The sequence below is a fragment of the Corvus brachyrhynchos genome, unplaced genomic scaffold (assembly GCF_000691975.1).
Source record: "Corvus brachyrhynchos isolate BGI_N302 unplaced genomic scaffold, ASM69197v1 scaffold83, whole genome shotgun sequence".
NCBI classification, from domain to species: Eukaryota; Metazoa; Chordata; class Aves; order Passeriformes; family Corvidae; genus Corvus; species Corvus brachyrhynchos.
The window spans coordinates 4,394,497-4,400,344 of record NW_008238464.1 but is presented as its reverse complement, the minus strand read 5'-3'; positions in this window follow the sequence as shown (position 1 = coordinate 4,400,344).

Genomic DNA, 5,848 nt, shown 5'->3' with positions numbered 1-5,848 from the left:
ATATGGGTGCATACATTTGCTGTTGATATTTTATGTGATATTGTTCTGACATATCAGGAACATTTTCCAGGCAGTAGCTGCTTTATTTAAGGTGAATTTTATAATTATTTCTGCATTCAGGAGAGCTGTCACATTGCCCAGAGATGTATGAAGGGCTCTCACTGTAGCCTGTGCTCCCCCCAGCCAGACCCCTGTGGTGTCTGTTGTAGCTCTGGGCTTCCCCTTGGTGCCAGGACCCCTGCTGTGTGATGGGATCCCACAGGATGCACGGGGCAGGTCTGACCCCCCCCAACCTCACATTTCAAGCTGTTTCCCAGCTGACAGGCAGCAGGTACTTTCAGGCTTAACTCCATCAGGATTAGAAAGAGTTTCTTGAGATTTTTATCTCCAAGGGATTGGCCCAGAGTCTTTTTTCTCTTATAGTTTATTTAGCCCTGTTTAGGTCTCTTCTTGCTTTCCTGAGGCCCACAAGCAGATGAAGAGCTGAGTTTAAAGCCTTGCATTTATGTTCACTCTCCATTTTTAGCTGGGGAAATAGTTCCTCCATGGAAAAACTACCAAATCCACAACACAGCCAGAGGTGGTAGGCTTGAAACGCCAGGCAGAAATCCCAGGACCGAGACTTGATGGAAACTCCAGAGTCTCTGCTATTCAGCTTTCCTCCAGCTGATAAGAGAAGAGGCTTGGATCTATGGTTAACAGCGGTTTATTACTTCTGTCAGGTGGGAAAGGGAACTAGAGGCTGCCGAGGCTTTCCAGTTCTGGAGAGATAACAATACTATTCACAGACCTCCTGAGCCAACGGCAAGGGCATCTTCACCAAAGCCACTTTACAGAACTTGTTAGGAAAAAACCTTGCATGAACAACTTAAAGAATGATGTGAGATAAACCAGTCCCTTTTATGTGCTTTATTTATTTATCTATAGATCCAAGGTAAGCATTTGACCAAACCAAGATTTCACATGGCCCAAATTCAGCATCTAAAAACAAGAACAGGTGAGAATCTGCTGGAGCCTCCTTGCCAGGTTCATTATTAAGTACAGACACAGGATAGATAAAAGCATGTTACAGTGCTGAGGCAGTTGGCTACCATAGCACTGAGACACGAGAAGCAGCTAGTGCAAAGCCAGCCTAAGGAGTCAGTGAGGCTCATTTGCAAGGGAAATGCAAATACTGAGCTGATTGCTTTCCCTTAAATGGGAAAGTGTGTTAAATCTGATAAGCGTGCTCTGAGTGTCTCCTAAGCGTGGGCTTGTCTCAGCATTTAGTTTCTGTTCTACAGTGGGTGAGGGAATGTATGCTGTTCTGAAACCCTGCACAGGTGAGGGACAGCAATTATTTCCCTCTACTTCTTCCAATATCTGCATAAATTAACATGTAGATAGCCTTTGTATCTCCAAAGCACTCCACATATATTAACTAATTAATGCTCACTGTACCCATCTATATTAAAGAAAGAATTATCCTCATTTTGCTAAAGTTGAAATTCAAGTGTGATGATTAAGTGCCTAGGAGTGAATCCAGCTAAGCAGTTTAGTTGGTGAAGTCAAAGGGACTAAAAATTAATCATATGTTTAAGATCTTTGGTGGACTGGGACCTGAGTCTTGCACAATGCTGAGTACCCTGTAGGATCAGGCATGCCCAAAGCCACAGAGGTACCAGATATGAGAATCTGACATGAAATTGCTCTCTAGGAGTTCAGATCTCAGGCCAGTGCCTGAACCCATCATACACTTTCTAAACAAAACTAAAAATGAGCTGTCTTCTAATAGATATGGTCAGATAAGGCAGAAACCAGAAGACATACGTTGAACAAAAAGATGTTGCCCAAATATACGTGGCATATGTTTCCTTCATCACCACGTTTCTGATAGTGTAATACATGAGTCTGGCACTTCCCAAAATCCCACTTCTCTCCATTGTTACTTTCAGTGCCTGTGGCAGAAAACATGAACAGCTATCTGCCTGTTACATATAGCTCTTGACAAAAATTATTACATCTCCCCACGCTCATAAAAACAGAGTCTGTTCTTCCGGAGTTTCGAAATCAGTTTTCCTGGCTTCACAGCTGCAACATTGCCAGCCAACAGATCTGACAGTCCTCTCAGGAAGAAATTAATTGTAAAAAGGATTTAGAGGAGCCATGCAGACAGTGGGGTCTGATTACCTTCATTTGCATATTAGTTCTTACAGGCATAAGAATGTTTTTTGGGGCAAATTGTGGAGAGCCTTACGTGAACCTTTAGCAAGTTTTATCAGCTTCAAGTTCAGGAGTAGGCCCAAATCAGACACCCAACAAAAGATATGTGGGATGTTTCCCAGGGCTGCTTGAATATGTCTCCCTTATGGATTTGTTGCGCTTTACTGATACTGCACAAGATTGCAAGGTACGCTCATAAGCAGCCCTCAAATGCTCATATTATATGTTATTTTAATAAGCAAGGGCCTTATTTGGGGACAATTATTAATCAAGACCTGAATGTGTTGAGTGGGGCATTGGGGCATTTTTCTTTTGTAAAGAAATGGCTCTTTTGTTGATATGGAAAATAAGCAGTGAGCTCAAAACCAGGCTGGTCTATTAGCCTAATTGTTTAGCCAAAATTAGGCTAAACAGCTGGTTACACATTGTTGGGATATTAATCAGAGCAAGATAAAAGTGTGTGCAAAAGAAGGGACATGGCTTGTTTGATGGGGTTATTGACTGATTTTGGATTCATTTATGAAAGAGACAGGTGTTGATGGGGATGAGACCGCAGCCGTAGAAAAGAGTACGGGCTCAGATCAACCAGCCCCTCCTGGTGTTGATAAGCTAAAGGGAAGAAAATGTCTGCAAAGGCAGAGGAGGGATAAAAGAGAACTGCAGGGCAGGGCAGCTTGTGCAAGCCTGGTGCTCGCAGAAGGCAGCCTTTGTGTGAGCAGCAATAAATTGGCATGTGTATGAGGAGTGCAAGGGTCAGAGATAAGGAAACCTGGGACCAGGCAAGCCTTGTGTAAGAAGACCTTTTTTTTTCCCTGTGCCTACTCTGTGCCAGCTATGCTGCTGTGACTGCTGGCAAAAGAAGCAGGTCTTAGTAGTAAACAACCAAATCCCAGAGAACTGGATATGGTGGATCAGGCTTCACCTGCCTCTCCTTTTCATGCACAGCAAAACTGCAAAGCTCAGTGGTTCGGTGTAAAATGGAGCAAAGGCAGGGCAAGCAGTGGAGTGTGGAAAGAGGAAGCCACTGCTGATCACAGGGGAAGGAAGCAAGACACAGAGGGAAGGTTTGGTCCCTGTGGAGACAGACACTTCAGTGCTGCTCTCCTCAGGCTCAGCCAGGCCATTGACTACTGCAGTGAGCACTATAGAAAACACTGAGGGGGAGAGAGTAACTTTTCACAGGACCCAATGAAGTTTAGAAGAAAAATAACAGGAAAGCATAAATACCTTTCTTTCAGAAAAGGCTGCTTACTTAAATATTTTGGGGAACTGTAGAATTTCTCTGCACAATATAGATGCACTAGATAGGCATGGCACGAAAGCAATCTTTGTTATTTAGCACAGGTTTCCACAGTTCAACTATTGATGTGTTCTCCCCCTCTGAACTATGTAGCACTAATTTTTCACATGAGTAAACTAGCTTGAATATTGGCATAGAATGTAGAGAAATACACTGAGCATATAGATTTCTCTCTGTCCCTGTAATACTGTGTGCATGTCTGGCCTGGATCTCCGGCTTTTCACACTGGTAGCCCATCTCTAATATTGATTTGGAACATAGATACATAGTACACATATTATGGATTTACTTCCATCTTTGTTGAATTTCTGTTGGTTTGAAATGAGATAATCTGAAAGAATGAATTTATCCCATAACATTGCTTTCTGTGCATACAGATACAGGAAATAATATAACAAATATCTTCTAGCATGGCAAGTAACTTCCCTTTCACTGGCTGCAACTCCTCCTCCTCAGCATCTGATGTCTGTCTCAGTGAAATGGCTGTGCGCTGTCATAGCAGGGCCCTTTCACAGTGAGACATCCCATCTGTCTTCCTTTCCCACTGCATTGCAAATGTCCCTTTGCTTTAATACCAGTTGCCGAGCCTGCCTTTCATCTACTGCTGCATGCTTTTAAGTGGGGATGTTGTGAAAAGGTCAGGCTGCTGGGGTTTGGGTTTGCTTCTTTTTTTCTGATGACTTGGAGGTGGCATTTGGTTTTTACATAGTGGTAGGACATAGTTTGTGACACATGGTATCCGTAAAGCTTGTGAGAATATGGTATCACTCAGAACACCAATGTGCACTCACCACACCACAGAGCCCTGGGTGGTGGTACATGTTGAGGTCTTCAGCACAGGACAGGCAGCACTGCTTCTCGGTGACAATGCCTCCAGCAACATGAAATACAATGGTCATGGTACCACATCAAACCTCAGCTGTATGCTCACAGCCTGAGCTGGTTGGATCAAAGTAGGTTCAGTGAACACTTCTACAGATCTGCCTACCTAGCATAGCAGTTCTTGAGAGCCAGGAGCCCAAAATACACAGGCCTCAAGCTCAAACATTTGTGAGAGGCCCCTTTTTAGCATAAAGGTTCAGTTCTCCAGCTTTTACAGTCGTGTTGGATTTGGTGTTTGCCAGTGAAGAGGGTGCCAGGTTGTGCAGCACACAGGTAGCTCTAGGTAGGACTCCTCTGCAGATGACCCAGTATAGCTGCTGGAGGGCAACAGGCCTCTTTCTTTCCACCCTGAGAGGAATATCTAAAACAAGTGAGGGAACTTGTGTCCCTGACATGTCAGTTCATGACAGGGTGACAAGATCACATACAGTTGTCTGCAGTATGGGCATTTGATGAGTCTGCATTTGGTGATTGGCAGGCTCCTGCCATCACAAAGTAAATAAAAGCATATACAAGGACTGGTTGCTTTGTCTGCCATGTCATTTTTCTAGTATGATCATGTGCAGCACCAGCCATCACAATAACTGAACTGAACTGTTAATAAGCCATGACACTCATCTTGTGTTAAGAACTTGTTCTGTGTTCTCTTGTTTTTAGCCTACAGAACATTTTCTGCATGCCCATTTCATTATCAACCATGCTGTTTGTAATCCACCTCCTTACTTTAATAGGATTTAGTTGTCAAATAGGATTCCCTTTAATTTATAATCAGCATTAGCTCCCTTAGCATCTTGCTGTTCTTTGTTAGGTTCATCAGAATTGATTAAGGGTTGTAGAAGGTTTAGACTATTCCTGAGGAGACCTCCACTGTGGAGTCTCCATGTAGGTATCTGGCTACACACAGGTACCATTGCAGCCAGTGGCAGTCTAGGCCTCTCTGGAATTCTACTACTAAGTGCAAGTGTCTAATATTGTTGGAATCATGCATATGGATAGAAAATGTGGGGCTGGGAGATATCACACAGGGCTGTGCTCCTTTGGAGCAGCAGTTGGAGATGCTGGGGGTCTCAGGGCTTCTCAGACGGCAAAAAATCCCTGGCATATATACCAGGGCATCAATTCCGTAGTAACCAGTGGTCATGCCCTGGGTGTGGTCTCAGTCACACGGGCAGCAGAAAATACCACCTTCAGCAGCGACATGCTTCTAGGTAGCACCATGTCTTTTTCATCCAGGCCTTTATCTTCTGTTTGTTTGGAGGTGGTATTCTATTTCTTACTGCATTTAGGGGATGCTATCCAATGCCTTTACTTGTCAGTGAGATCAAAAGCATAATGACATCATTTCTTTCTGTTAAAAAAAACCCACTTATGCAAATAGTTGTCATTCAGGGGTTTTTGGCTTCATATGTATGTGTGTTTCTTATAAATGTTTATAAGGCTTTTTATCCAGGTCACCACACCTCT